The sequence below is a fragment of the Scyliorhinus canicula genome, chromosome 5 (genome assembly GCF_902713615.1).
Source record: "Scyliorhinus canicula chromosome 5, sScyCan1.1, whole genome shotgun sequence".
Classification (NCBI taxonomy): domain Eukaryota; kingdom Metazoa; phylum Chordata; class Chondrichthyes; order Carcharhiniformes; family Scyliorhinidae; genus Scyliorhinus; species Scyliorhinus canicula.
Genome location: NC_052150.1, coordinates 149,588,775 through 149,603,375, shown reverse-complemented (window position 1 = coordinate 149,603,375; position 14,601 = coordinate 149,588,775).

The following is a 14,601-nucleotide window of genomic DNA, read 5'->3' as shown; positions in this document are numbered from 1 at the left end:
GTAATCTCTGCTAAGTCTTCAGAGACTAATGTTCTTTTATTTTTTGTTTTGGAAGCACTTTGAGCCACTTGGTTCCCTTGAAATATTGTAAGTACACTTAAAAGAGAGGAGTTGAATTTATATGGCACGTTCTGACATACAGCAAGGATGGATAAAGAGCAGAGGTAAGTGACCAGATAATCTTTTGTTGACGGTGCTGGTTGATGGATAAATCTTGGTCAGGGTGCCAGGAGAGTGCCGTGGGATATTTTGTGTCCTGAGAGAGAGTGACATGTAGTTTGACGGAATCTTTAACACACTAATGAGCATTCTGGGAGAGGGCTAAATATATAAACAGTGTGAGAACAGCATAGACCAGAACATCATTGGCAAAAGACTCAAAAACAGACCATTAATATCCACAATGTTTTTTTTAAAAGCTATGGCACACAGCAGTTGATTATTTTTTAATCTTTTATGGGATACGCACGTCCCTGGCAAGGTCAGCATTTGTTGCTCATTCCAAATCGCCCTTCAGAAGGTGGTGATGAGCTACCTTCATAAACCGCTGCAATTCATATTGTTGTAGGTACACCCGCAGTGCTGTTAGGGAGGAAGTTCCAGGAGTTTGGCCCAGCGAAGTGAAGGAATGGTTAGGAATGTCTGTGGCTCGCAGGGAAACTTGCAGGGCGCAGTGTTCCTATGCATCTGCTGCCCTTGTCCTAGGGGATGTAGGTCATGGATTTGGAAGGTACTGTCGAAGGAGCCTTGGTGAGTTGTTACAGCATATCTTGTAGATGGTACACACTGCTGCCACTTGTTGCTGATGGTGGAGGGAGTGAACGTTTAAGGTGATAAATGGGTTGCCAAACATCCTACGAAAGGAAACAAGGACGTAACAACAGACATTACTGGAAGAGTTACTGGACGCAAGCATCCTAGATAAAGGGAATTGTAGCGACATGTATGACCGACTGGTAGAAAAGGCCGACACCATACTGGACGCAACAAGAAAGAAATGGGAGGAAGACCTGGGGAATAGGGTGGGGAGTCTGGAGTAAAGCACTGCATAGGGTCAACTCCACCTCCACGTGCTCAAAGCTCAGCCTGATGCGACATAAAGTGGTACATAGAGCCCACTTAACAAGAACTCATGAGTAGGTTCTTCCCGGAGATGGAGGAGATATGTGAACGGTGCCAAGGAGTCCCGGCCAACCACGCCCACATGTTCTGGTCTTGCCTCAGACTTGCTGGGTACTGGACAGCCTTCTTCGAGGCAATGTCTAAAGTTGTGGGGATGAGGGTGGAGCCATGCCCCAAAGTGGCGGTCTTTGGGGTATCAGACCATCCAGATCTATTCCTGGGGAGGAGGGCGGACACCCTTGCCTTCGCCTCCCTGATGGTCCGCTGTAGAATCCTGTTCGGCTGGCGGTCAGCAACAACACCCAAAGCTGCAGACTGGCTGTCCGGCCTCTCGGATTCTCTCCAAATGGAGGAAATGAAATTCGCCACCCGAGGGTCAGACGGCGGCTTCCACAGAACATGGGAGCCATTCACCCAATTGTTCCGGGACCTGTTTGTGGCGTGGCCAACGAACAAGCCGAAGAATAGCCAGGTAGCCAAGAATCAGGGGAAAGTAGCCAAGGCATAAGAGGGAGGGACGGACCGGGGGGGTGGGGGTGGAGGAGACAGCTAAACCTAAGATAAAAGGAAGGTGAACCACAGGAGAAGGGGAGGGGGCAGGAGGAAGGAGGCGGGGAACGAGAGAGGTGGGATGGAGGCAGGGAAATGATAGCCAGAAGAAGGGCATGGGAAACAATAACAAACTTGGCATCTGCAGGAACAGAGAGCAAGGAAAATCTGGACGAAAGGCGGGATGAACAACTGAAGCGGAGGTGAATGCGAGACGACAACGGCAGCGAAATCCGTCCAGGAGAAGCAAGTGACAACACCAACACCAGATCCATTCGCATATTGCCCTCTGTAATTGTTTCTCCGGCACCCAAATGTATATGTACCTCCCCAGTTTCCCCCCCCACCCCACACAAACAGATGCCTACTTATGTGGTAAGAATAATAATGCCAATTGTACAGAGTTGCTGAACTAGTGCATAATACCCGACCAGTTATTTGTTTTGTTTATGTGTGCTCTTCTCTTCTACATATATTTTATTCTGTGTAAATAATGGTAAATATACTTTGTTCAAAAACCCAGTAAAAAAAATGTATTAAAAAAATAACTAAATGGGTTGCCGATGAAGTAGGATGCTTTGTCCTGGATTGTTTTGAGTTTCATCATCCAGGCAAGTGACACTTCCATCCCACTCCAAACTTGTGCCTTGTAGGCAGACTTTGGGGAGTGGGTAGGTAAGTTACTCGGTGCAGAATTCCTAGCCTCTAATCTGCTCTTATTGCTACAGTGTTCATGTGCTGACCAAGTTAAGTTTATAGTCAATGATAAACCCCCCCCCCCCCCCCCCCCCCAAGGATGAGAATGTTAGGGGAGGTTCAGCATGGTAATGCCGTTTAATGTTAAGGAAAGATGACCAGATGCTCCCTCTTTGGGAATGGCCATTGTCTGGCACTTTTGTGGTGCAAATATTACTGGCCAATTATCAACCCCGAAGCCTGAATGTTGTCCAAGTCTTGCTGTAAATGGACATGGACTGCTTCAGTACTTGAGGGATGTGAATGTTACTGAACACTGCAATGATCATGGAGCTTTCCAATCTCTATCCTTATGCAAGTGGGAATGTCATTAATGAAGCAGCTGAAGGTGGAGCTAGAACACTACCCTGAGGAACTCCTGAAGCAATATCCTGGGACTGAGATAATTGGCCTCCAATGACCATAATCATCATCCTTTGTGGTAAGCATGACTCCAACCAGTAGAGTTTTCCCCATGATAACCATTGACTCTGGTTTTGGTATGGCTCCTCGATGTCATACTCGTCAAATGCTGCCTGGATATCAAGGGCAGGCACACTCTCCTCACCGCTGGATTTCAGCTCTTAGGTCTATTTTGGATAAGACTAATGAGGTCAGGAGCTGAGTGGCCCTGGCAGAACCCTCCAATCTAAACAAATAAAATGACCTTTCATATATTTTGTACCTACATGTTCTCATTTGTGACCATAACACAGCAGTTTATTCTACTCTGCATCCTTTGCTTAAATTTTATGATTTATGCATGCTTGGATAATGCTGCCACCTTGTGAGCAAGTGATAAAATTGCAATGTAATTAAGATGGCTGGGATGTAAAGCACAATTTCTCTCCGCATGAACAGTCAGTCAAGGTGGCTGAGAAGGTTAAAGCCACAACAAAAAGTTAGTTTGCCGACAATTGACTGAAGGCATCACCCAAGCAAAACCTTGCTGAGCCAGTGAAAATGTTGTCGTGTGTATTGGATGAAAATGCTAAAGGTTATACAGTTCAATAGTGATGCTTGAATTAGCAGCAGGTTAGAGAAGGTTCATGAGGCTGATTCTGGTGATGAAGGTCTTGCTAATGAGGACTGGTTGAGCAGGTTGAGTCGATACCCTGCAAGTCCCCATACTGTCAATTCCCTTGAGATCAATAATCTGTCTAAGTCTTGAATATATTCAATGTTCTAGCTTCCACTGCTGCCAGCAGCAGAGAATTCCAAAGACCCGTTAAAGAAGAAATTTAAACCTCCATCTTACATTGGAGGCCCCTGTTTTTAAACTGTTGCCCCGAGTTCTAGACGTCCCAATGAGGGGAAACATCATCTCAACATCTACCCTGTCAATCCACTCACAACTCTTTATTTCAACAAGATCACCTTATTAAAATGTGGCCCAGCAGTAAGCCAGAAACCCACGAAATGGCCTCGGGAACTGAGTTCAAATCCCACCATGGCAGATGGTGAAATTTGAATTGAATAAAAATCTGGAATTAAAAGTCTAATGATGACCATGAAACCATTGTTGATTGTCACAAAAATCCATCTGGTTCATTAATCTCATTTAATCTCCCTTACCTGGTCTGGTCTTCATGTGACTCCAGATCCACAGCAATGTGGTTTACTCTGAACTGCCCCCCCCCCCCCCCCCCCCAAGGGCAAATGGTGTATCTGTCCACTTCAGATACTTTCGACCAGTTCACTTACTCACTTACTTCACTTACCAAGTGTCTTTTAATAGCAAGGAGAACAAAGAACAAACACAAATATAAGTTCAACAATCTTTATTAAACCACAATTAACGCGTAAATTAGCCCAAAATATATAATAGGAGAAACACCCAAGATTTGGTTATACTACCCGCAAAGATGGCTTGATTGAACTGCGGGTTTGATTCTTGAGTCCCTCTGGTCCATCGTCGCGAAGATGGTTCTCGCATGCTGTTTCTTCCTTTTCTGGTCAGTCGTCTTGATTTCATCTGCGTGGAGTCTTCGCTCCTGATGAGCCTTGGGTGCCTGTTTTTATCCCCCTCCCTTCGCGCTCTTTAGCCATTTTCTCTGATTTTCTGCCAAAGGTGCCTCGGGAGAGGGTCTCACCACCCAATGGTCCAGTTTATGATCATTTGACAGAACACCTGAGCATGCCCCAGGCATCCCATCTCTGGTGGTGTGGGCCGCACATGACCTATTCCCACATGAGGTACAATTCTGGGTGACAGAAAGTCTGGGCTAATAGACCTGTGCATATTCTTAAGACGGAGGGTGAGCAACCAGAAGTCGTGGTGCACATAAACACCAATGACATAGCTAAGGAAAGGAATGAGGATCTTAAAAAGTAATTTTAGGGAGTTAGATTGGAAGTTAAAGAGCAGGACGAGCAGAGCAGTAATCTCAGGATTGATACCGGTGCCCCGTGCAAGTGAGGCAAGGAACAGAGTGCTAGTGCAGCTGAACGTGTGGTTACAGGGCTGGTGCAGGAGGGAAGGCTTCAGATGTGTAGATCATTGGGACACCTTATGGGGAAGGATGGACCTGTACGTGAAGGACGGGTTGCACCTATACTGGAGGGGCACCAATATCCTGGGCAGAAGGTGTGCTAGAGCTCTTTGGGAGGGTTTAGACTAGTTCTGTAGGGGGATGGGAGCCAGAGCTTCGGATCAGAGGATAGGGTAGCTATGGAACAGGCAGAAATGAAATGAAAATCGCTTATTGTCACGAGTAGGCTTCAATGAAGTTACTGTGAAAAGCCCCTAGTCGCCACATTCCGGCGCCTGTCCGGGGAGGCTGGTACGGGAATTGAACCGTGCTGCTGGCCTGCTTGGTCTGCTTTAAAAGCCAGTGATTTAGCCCAGTGAGCTAAACCAGTATGCAGCGAGACTGTGAGGAAGGGTAGGATTTGGGGCCTCACGGTAGCATGGTGGTTGGCATCAATGCTTCACAGCTCCAGGGTCCCATGTTCGATTCCCGGCTGGGTCACTGTCTGTGTGGAGTCTGCACGTCCTCCCTGTGTGTGCGTGGGTTTCCTCCGGGTGCTCCGGTTTCCTCCCACAGTCCAAAGATGTGCGGGTTAGGTGGATTGGCCATGCTAAATTGCCCGTAGTGTAAGGTTAATGGGGGGATTGTTGGGTTACGGGTATACGGGTTACGTGGGTTTAAGTAGGGTGATCATTGCTCGGCAAAACATCGAGGGCCGAAGGGCCTGTTCTGTGCTGTACTGTTCTATGTTCTATGATAGACAGTTGATATGGCAAAGTTGCACACATTGGTTAAAGTGTGTCTGTTTCAATGCAGGGAATGTCAGGAATAAGGGAGCTGAACTTAGAGAATGGATCAGTATTTGGAACTTCAATGTTGTAGCCATTACGGAGACATGGATTTCACAGGGGCAGGATTGGTTGTCAGATGTTCCGAGGTTTAGATGTTTTAAGAAGAATAGGGAGGGAAGCAAAAGAGGAGGGGGAGTGGCACTGTTAATTAGAGAGTGCATCACAGCTGCTGAGAAGGAGGTAGTCGAGGAGGGTTTGTCTACTGAGTCAGTATGGGTGGAAGTCAGGAACAACAAAGGTGCAGTCACTTTATTGGGAGTTTTCTATAGACCCTCCAATAGCAGCAGAGAGATGGAGGAACAGATTGGGCAGCAGATCTTGGAACGGTGCAGAAGTAACGAGTTGTCATGGGTGACTTCAGCTTCCCTAATATTGACCGGAACCTCCTTCGTGCAAATGGTTTGGATGGAGCAGATTTTATCAGGTGTGTACTGGAAGGATTCCTGACTCAATATGTAGATAGGCCGACTAGGCGGGAGACCATATTGGGTTTGGAGCTTGCCAACGAATCAGCCCAGGTGTCAGATGTCTCGGTGGGAGGGCGTTTCGGTGACAGTGACCACAACTCCTTGACCTTTACCATAGTCATTAGAGAGGAATAGGAACAGACAGTATGGGAAGGTATTTAATTGGGGAAGGGGAAATTATACTGCTATTAGACTGGAGCTGAGGAGCTTAAACTGAGCACTTTGTGTGCTGGATAGTTTTGTCCCACTCAGACAAGGAAACAATGGCAAGGTGAAGGAGCCTTGGATGACGAGCAGTGGAGCTTCTCGGGCGGCATGTGGCACAGTGGTAAGCATTGCTGCCTACGGCGCTGAGGGCCCGGGTTTGAATTCTGGCCCTGGGTCACTGTCCATGTGAGGTTTGCACATTCTCCCCGTGTCTGCGTGGGTTTCATCCCCACAACCCAAAAATGTGCAGGGTAAGTGGATTGGCCATGCTAAATTGCCCCTTAATTGGGAAAAAAATAACAATTGCGTACTCTAAATTTTAAATAAAGGGAGAAGTTGAGCTTCTAATCGAGAGGAAGAAGGAAGCTTATGAAAGATTGAGGAAGCAAGGATCTGGCACAGCTGTGGAGGGTTACAAGATAGCCAGGAAGGAACTCAAAAATGGACTTAGGAGAGCTAGAAGGGGGTATGATAAAGCCCTAGTGGGAAGGATTAGGGAAAACCCCAAGGCATTCTACACTTGCGTGAGAGAAATAAAAGGATGATCAGAGTGAGAGTAGGGCCAATCCGGGATAGTGGAGGGAACTTGTGCCCAGAGTCTGAGGAGGTCAGGGAGGCCCTAAATGAATATTTTGCTTCAGTCTTCACTAGAGAGAGGGGCCTTGTTGCTCATGAGAACAGCATGAACCAGGTTAATAGATTCGGAACAGATTGATATTAAGAGAGAGAATGTGCTGAACATTTTAAAAAGCATCAGGATAGATAAGTCCCCTGGGCAAGACGGGATATACCCAAGGTTGCTATGGGAAGCGAGGGAGGAGATTGTTGGGCCATTGGCGATCTTTGCGTCTTCACTGTCCACAATGCCCACATCCAATGAAATTTGTAAATTTGCCAACAATACAGCCCTCCCTTCATCATTTGGATTGTAAATAGTTGAGGCCCCAGCACTGATCCCTGTGGCACTCCTATCAATACAATTTGCCAACCTGGCAATGATTTTTTAAATTCCAATTCTGTTTCCTTTCAGTTAGTTAATCCTCAATCCTTGCTAATAGTTCGCCTCCAACATTGTGAACTCTTGTGTAGTACTCTTTTAAAAAGTTATCTTTGTACCCAGACTTTTTTTATCGTTTGGGGAATAGTTGGGGGAGGAGGGGGATGGAGAATTGGTGGAAGGTCTCCTCAGCTCATTTTCAGCCGGTAGAACCATGTTGAATACTCCTGTGGCCAACAAGCCCTTGCGTTGACTCTAAGCCGGAGCTTCTGGCCCAGTGATGGATATGCCACCATTGTATCACAAGACCGCCTATACAACAATTTGAATGTTGATCCTTATCAAATGAAATAATCCAGAAGAATTAGTCAGGGCCGGCACAGTGGGCAGGTGGCTGATTTCCATTGTGGAAAAATCCAAACTGTATTTTGGATTAAAGCTGCATTTTAAATAGTAAGAGCAGCTGACAACTGAGCCTGAAAGAAAGGCAAAATCAAATCTTGTGTTTTTATCTAAAGGTATAGCATCGGATCATCTGACCACTGTAAAGTCAGAAATGGGGATGTTCGCTGATGACGGCACAATATTCAGCACCATTTGCGAGTTAACAGATACTGAAGCAATCCATGGGCAAATGCAGCAAGACCTGACCCCATGCAGGTTTGGGCTGACAAGTGGAAAGTAACATTCATGCCACATAAGTGCCAGGCAATGACCATCACTTACAAGAGCAAATCTAGCCATCACCCCTTGATATTCAATGGCATTACTATTATTGAATTCCCCACTTCCAATATCCTGGGCGTTACCTTTGACCAGAAACTGAATTTGGCTAGCCATATAAATACCGTGGCTACAGTGCAGGTCGGAGGCTAGGAATCCTGCGGCAAGTAACTCACCTCCTGACTCCCCAAAGCCTGTGCTATCTACAAGTCACAAGTCAGGAGTGTGATGGAGCACTCCCCACTTGCCTGGATGAGTGCAGCTCGAACAACACTCAAGAAGCTCCACACCATCCATGACACATCAGCACACTTGATTGGCAACCCATCTATAAACATTCATTCCATCCACCACTGACGCACAGTAACAGCTGTGTGTACTGTCTGCAAGATGCATTGCAGGAACTCGCCAAGGCTGCTGAGGCAGCACCTTCAAAACCCATAGCCAGTACCATCTAGAAGGACATGAGCAGCAGACACATGGGAGCACCACCACCTCAACGGTTTCCTTCAAACCACTCACCATCTTGACTTGAAATATATCGCTGTTCCTTAGGGCAGCACGGTAACATAGTCGTTCGCACAGTTGCTTCACAGCTCCATGGTCCCAGGTTCGATTCCCAGCTGGGTCACTGTGCGGAATCTGCATGGGTTTTCTCCAGGTGCTCTGGTTTCCACAGTCCAAAGATGTGCAGGTTAAGTGGATTGGCCATGCTAAATTGCCCCTGTAATTGAAAATACAGACAAATGTGTCATTTGAAACATGGAAGTCTGGCAATATCTGGTCTGAGAGGATACAGGGAAAGATCCCACAAAAGGTTAATAGCAGCTGCAAAAAGCAGGATTATAAAATGCAGATTCTTTCTCACAAGCAGGCTTATCAAACACACAGGTTTCATGTGGTAAGCTAAAACAATGGCTCACACCTTCATTGAAAGTAACTATCTCAGGAAGCATCTGGAAAAGCATGGATGAGAGAGTCAATTGAATTAAGTGACGAATGTTTAAAACAGGCAGGTCTTTCAAGTCATAACAAAGTTAAATTTTAGCATACAGCTAAAAGCAAAGTTTCACACCTTAATTGAAATAAACTCTCTTAGTAAACAGCTGGAAAGGATGGATGACGCTCAGTCGAATTTGGTGTCAATTCTAAGTGTAAAATTCTACGAACATCAAGTCAATTAAAAGCAAATTGGAGACGACCTGTCTACGAGAGACATAATTTAAAGTCAAAATCAAAGGCAAAGTTATGAGCTGGGGACAATTGGAAAATTAAACGATTCGAAATCACAGAAATAAAAGTAACACCTATTGAAACCAAAGCATTTTGTAATCAGATCTGAGAGGTGACGTTATGGCCAAAATGAATAATTAGTTGTTTCCAATTGTTTACATCAAAGATACTTTTTAACAATCAAAGTGAAACAAGCTCATTTACAATAAAGTCGTTAAAACTTAATAACACTTCGAAAGAGAATATAAACCCGAAGTAAGGGGACAGCCAGCAGAGCCAGCTCTCACAGCTCGGTACATGGGAAGGATAGGACACAGCAACCGAGTTCACCAGCGAATACATCTCAAGAAGACCAGATTTTAAAGAAGATTGATTGTCAAGGTGGGCCTGAAGGTCCCTTCAACCAACAGGAAGGATCCAGAAGCAAGATCGTTTTACCTTTCTGTAAAGAAAGTGTTTGCAGCTTTTAAAAGAAAAAATATAATAATAAAATAACTTAACCTGAAAAAGTGGTTTATTCCTGAAAGTCTACGTTACTTACTTAGCAATGCAGGACCCAGGACATCGATGCTACTAAGTGGTAAGTAGATAAAATGCTTCGGTGAAGGTATGGGTTATACCGGGGGACAACTTGAAAATATAGTTTGACCTGAATAGCACCCACCGAAGCCTGCATTCCCCGGAGTCAGGGAGTGAGAATTCCTGTTCACCATTTAGAATATCGACCCTTTTTTGGTATACGGGGAATTCTAAGAATAGTGGTGAGTTTTAACTTCACCCCTTAGTGTCCAAAAAATGTTAAGTGGGGGTTACTGGGTTACGGAGCTAGGGTAGATACGTGGGCTTCAGTAGGGTGCTCTTGGTAAGAGCTTGTGGAGACTCGATGGGCCGAATGGCCTCCTGCGACTGTAAATTCTATGATTCACTGTGGCTGGGTCAAATTCCTGGAATTCCCTCCTGGCAGTGCTTTGGGTGCACCTACGCCAAATGGACTGCAGCGCTTCATTAAGGCAGCTCACCACCACCTTCAGGGAAATTAGAGATGTGCATAAATGTTGGTCTCTCCTCCCGACATTTCCCGGAGCACGTGAGCCTCACTAATGGCGAGAGTTCTTTTGCTCGCAGGGTCGGAGGAAGGGAGCATTTCTGGTATCAATGGACGGATTATGTCAGAGGAAGAGGGGGTTAAGGCCACATGACGGAGGAGTTGGGGCAGGTGTTGGATGGTGAGGTGTGGAGTTAGGCCTTGTGGAGAGTAAACTCCACATCCTCATGTACGAGGCTTGGCTTAATACAACTTAAAGTGGTATATACGGCTCACCTGACTAGGTCCAGGTTGAGTCGATTCTTTGCATGAGTGGAGGACAAGTGCGAGCACTGTGCAGGGGCCTGGCCAATTATGTGCACATGTTCTGGTCATGTCCCAGGCTTGTGGGTTTCTGGGTCTCCTTCTTTTAGCACCATGTCGACGATTCAGAAAATTGTCCTGGAGCCCTGTCCCTTGGTGGCCATATTTGGGGTGTCAAACTTACCCAAGCTGCAGACAGGCACAGGGGCTGATGCCCTGGCTTTTGCCTCATTGATTGCACTCAAGGCAAGTGCTGATGTGGTGGAGGTCAGCTCCTCTACCCAATGTCTCAGTGTGGCTGGGAGACCTGATGGAATTCCTATACTTCGAGAAAGTCAAGTATACCATGAGGGGAGCAATTGATGGTTTTACCGAAGGTAGCATGTATTTCAAAGAGTTGGTCACGGTTAGTTACTAAAGGGGGGGGGGTCAGGGGATGGGGCGGTTTAGGTGTTCCTGGAGGGGGGGGGGGGAAGGGTCTGCGGAGATAGTAAGTGGAATTGGGGGGATGTTATTTTGATTGGTATTGTTTTGTCTTTGAATTATGTATAAAATGAAATAGTTGAATAAAAATATTAAAAAGTAAATAAATGTTGGTCTCAGCGACATCCACATCCCTTAAATAAACAAACAAAAGATAAATTTAAGGAGTTAACATCTAACTTGTATAAAACATTAGTTTGGATGCAGTTGGAGCATTGTGCATCTATATATAGGAATGATATAAATGCAGGATAAGAGCTGGAACACAAATTATATAGGAATGAAAGCAGGATCTTGCCACACATCTTCTCTGTTGTGTAGCACTACACTCCATATGCTTCACCCGGTCTGTGTCTATTTATTTACATTGTGTATCTATCATATGTCCTCTGTTTTTCATGTCTGGTACAATCTGCCTGGACTGTACGCAGAACAATACTTTTCACTGTAGCTCAGTACACATGACAAATCTAAAGGAGTATGGAATTATAGTTATGAAGACAGACTTGAGCAGTTGGTGATCTCTTGGAGGATTTTTGGATTAAGAAGTTATGACGTGGATGCTGATGGATTCTTTCCAACACTTGGAGAGATGATAGCCAGAAAGAAAGAGCTTGCATCTATAGTGTGTGTTTTCATAATCTTGGAGTATCTTAAAGTATTCTATTGCCAATAAAGTGTTTCTGAAGTGTAGTCACTGCTGCTGACATTATACCAGAGCAGCCTTTGGCACAACCACATCTTAAACGTCAAGCATAATAATTTTCTTTCCAATTAAGGGGCAATTTAGTGTGACCAATCACCTCCCCTGCACATCTTTGGGTTGTGGGGGTAAGACACGGGAAGAAGGAAGGCAGACAGCATTATCAGAGACCCTCCCACCCAGGCATTGCCTTCTTCCAGACCCTTCCATCAGGCAGAAGGTACAGAAGTCTGAAGACTCGCACATCCAAACATAGGAACAGCTTCTTCCCCACAGCTACAAGGCTCCTCAATGACTCCCCCTCAGACTGATCTGTTCCCTGTGAGAATAGTATTTACGATGCCCTATGCTGCTCTTGCTCATGTATTTGCTTTGTTTGGCCCCTTGTTCCGCACTGTAACCAATCACTGTAAATGTACCATTTGTCAATTTTTTGTCTACTATGTACGTACTGTGTACGTTCCCTTGGCTGCAGAAAACTACTTTTCACTGTACTTTGGTACATGTGACAGATCAAATCTAGGAAAATAGAAATCTTATTATCATAGAATTTACAGTGCAAAAGGAGGCCATTCGGCCTATCAAGTCTGCACCAGCCCTTGGAAAGAACACCCTACCCAAGCCCACGCCTCCATCCTATCTCATAACTCAGTAACCCCCCCCACCTTTTTGGCACTTAAGGGCAATTTAGCATGGCCTATCCACGTAACCTGCACATCTTTGGACTGTGGGAGGAAACCGGAGTACCCGGAGGAAACCCATGCAGACATGAGGAGAACGTGCAGACTCCGCACAGGCAGTGACCCAAGCCGGGAATCAAACCTGGGACCGTGGAGCTGTGAAGCAACTGTGCGAACCACTGTGCAACCGTGCTGCCCCAAAGTCAATATCAGGAATGGGATCTTGGTTTGGAGTTTCTGAGAAAATGGTTATGTACTGTGGCATTTGTTAGTTTTTTAAAACGTGAATTATTCTTCTCTGCTCTACATCGATCACAGTAAGAAGTCTTACAGCACCAGGTTAAAGCCCAACATGTTTGTTTCAAACACTAGCTTTCGGAGCACTGCTCCTTCCTCATTCACCTGAGGAAGGAGCAGTGCTCCGAAAGCTAGTGTTTGAAACAAACATGTTGGACTTTAACCTGGTGTTGTAAGATTTCTTACCTTGTTCACCCCAGTCCAACGCCGGCATCTCCACATCACTACTTCGATCAGTTCTACAAATGGGCTCTCCTATCTGCTTCACACCAGATTTGAGAAAGATCTTCTTGGGCCTGTGTTTTCTTCATATTTTTGGCTAATTGATGCTGGTTGATTTTAAATTTTCATAAATCGACAGGACCTCTCATATATTCTGGACATATCTTTTTCCCCAATGCGGCACACGTTTTTTAATGGCACAGTACCTATCCAGATTTCACAATACAGAAATCTGCTAGACCTGGTCATTTGAATGGTCTTGTCACACCCCTTGATCAGGCCTATCACTCAGTAGGATCTTGTGCAGTGGGAAGAAAGTAGGCCACTGCTGAACACCTGAGAGACCTGAAGCAGCAGAAATGGTTGCCATGGTCAGCACCTTCCAACTGCTCCCTCCCCAAAGCACCAGTCATCTAACAAATACCTGAAAAATAAATGGACTTAGCTTTAGGATATTTAGGATGGTTTTTGTCACATTCAATCTTCCAATTGGAGATTATTCACAACCCATCCCCTCAGAGGAACTCAGACATCCCAGAGCAATGTAAAAGATATAGGGGCTGTATATAGATACAGCATATAGGGGCTGGTTTAGCTCACTCAGCTAAATCGCTGGCTTTTAAAGCAGACCAAGCAGGCCAGCAGCACGGTTCAATTCCCGTACCAGCCTCCCCGGACAGGCGCCGGAATGTGGCGACTAGGGGCTTTTCACAGTAACTTCATTGAAGCCTACTCGTGACAATAAGCAATTTTCATTTCATTTTCTGATGTAAGACTGAATGCCAGAATTCTCTGCCCTTACGATCTGAGCATGTGACAGGAAAATTGTCTCCATTATGTTTGAGTTAAATCTTGTAATATTTATGCTAATATTTTATTGCAGTATTGCAGGCAATTTCTTTTCCCCCTCTTCCAAAAATAAAATAATAAACTCCTTTCTTCCTGAGCTTCACAGTAAGAGGACATTTCTGCTTTATAAGAGTAGTGAGGCAGATGATCTTAAAATAGTTAGAGAGAGAGTTCGTCATTACAGTTCAAGAATTCTTAATAGAAGGAAAGTTTAAGCACACAACTGAGCATTGGCTATTACACTTTATTAATATTGCAAAACACGGGTATAACTATTTATGGACATACTATGAAATCCAACTCTTCGTCAAAGCTTACATTATGCACGCCCCTGCACTTCCTGTGAAATATAAAACCCCTTGGTATTGAGTCAGAGTCCAGATGGTTACATGTAATTGTTACTATCTTCACACTGGAACAAAAGACTGCTTTTGATGTCTTCATACTTTGATTACAGAAATATGTTCAACCTTGTGAAGATCATTTCCCAAAAATGCTCGAATTCGATTGGAAGAAATAAAAAGATAAATCCATTGTATAAAAAAAGCGTTTGCTTTGAGGATTTGATTGATGTTAATTAATAGGTTCTCTAACTCTATTTTGAAAACATTCAAAAAATGGAGAAAATGATCTTTACACTTATCATAGGACACCAGTACATTTG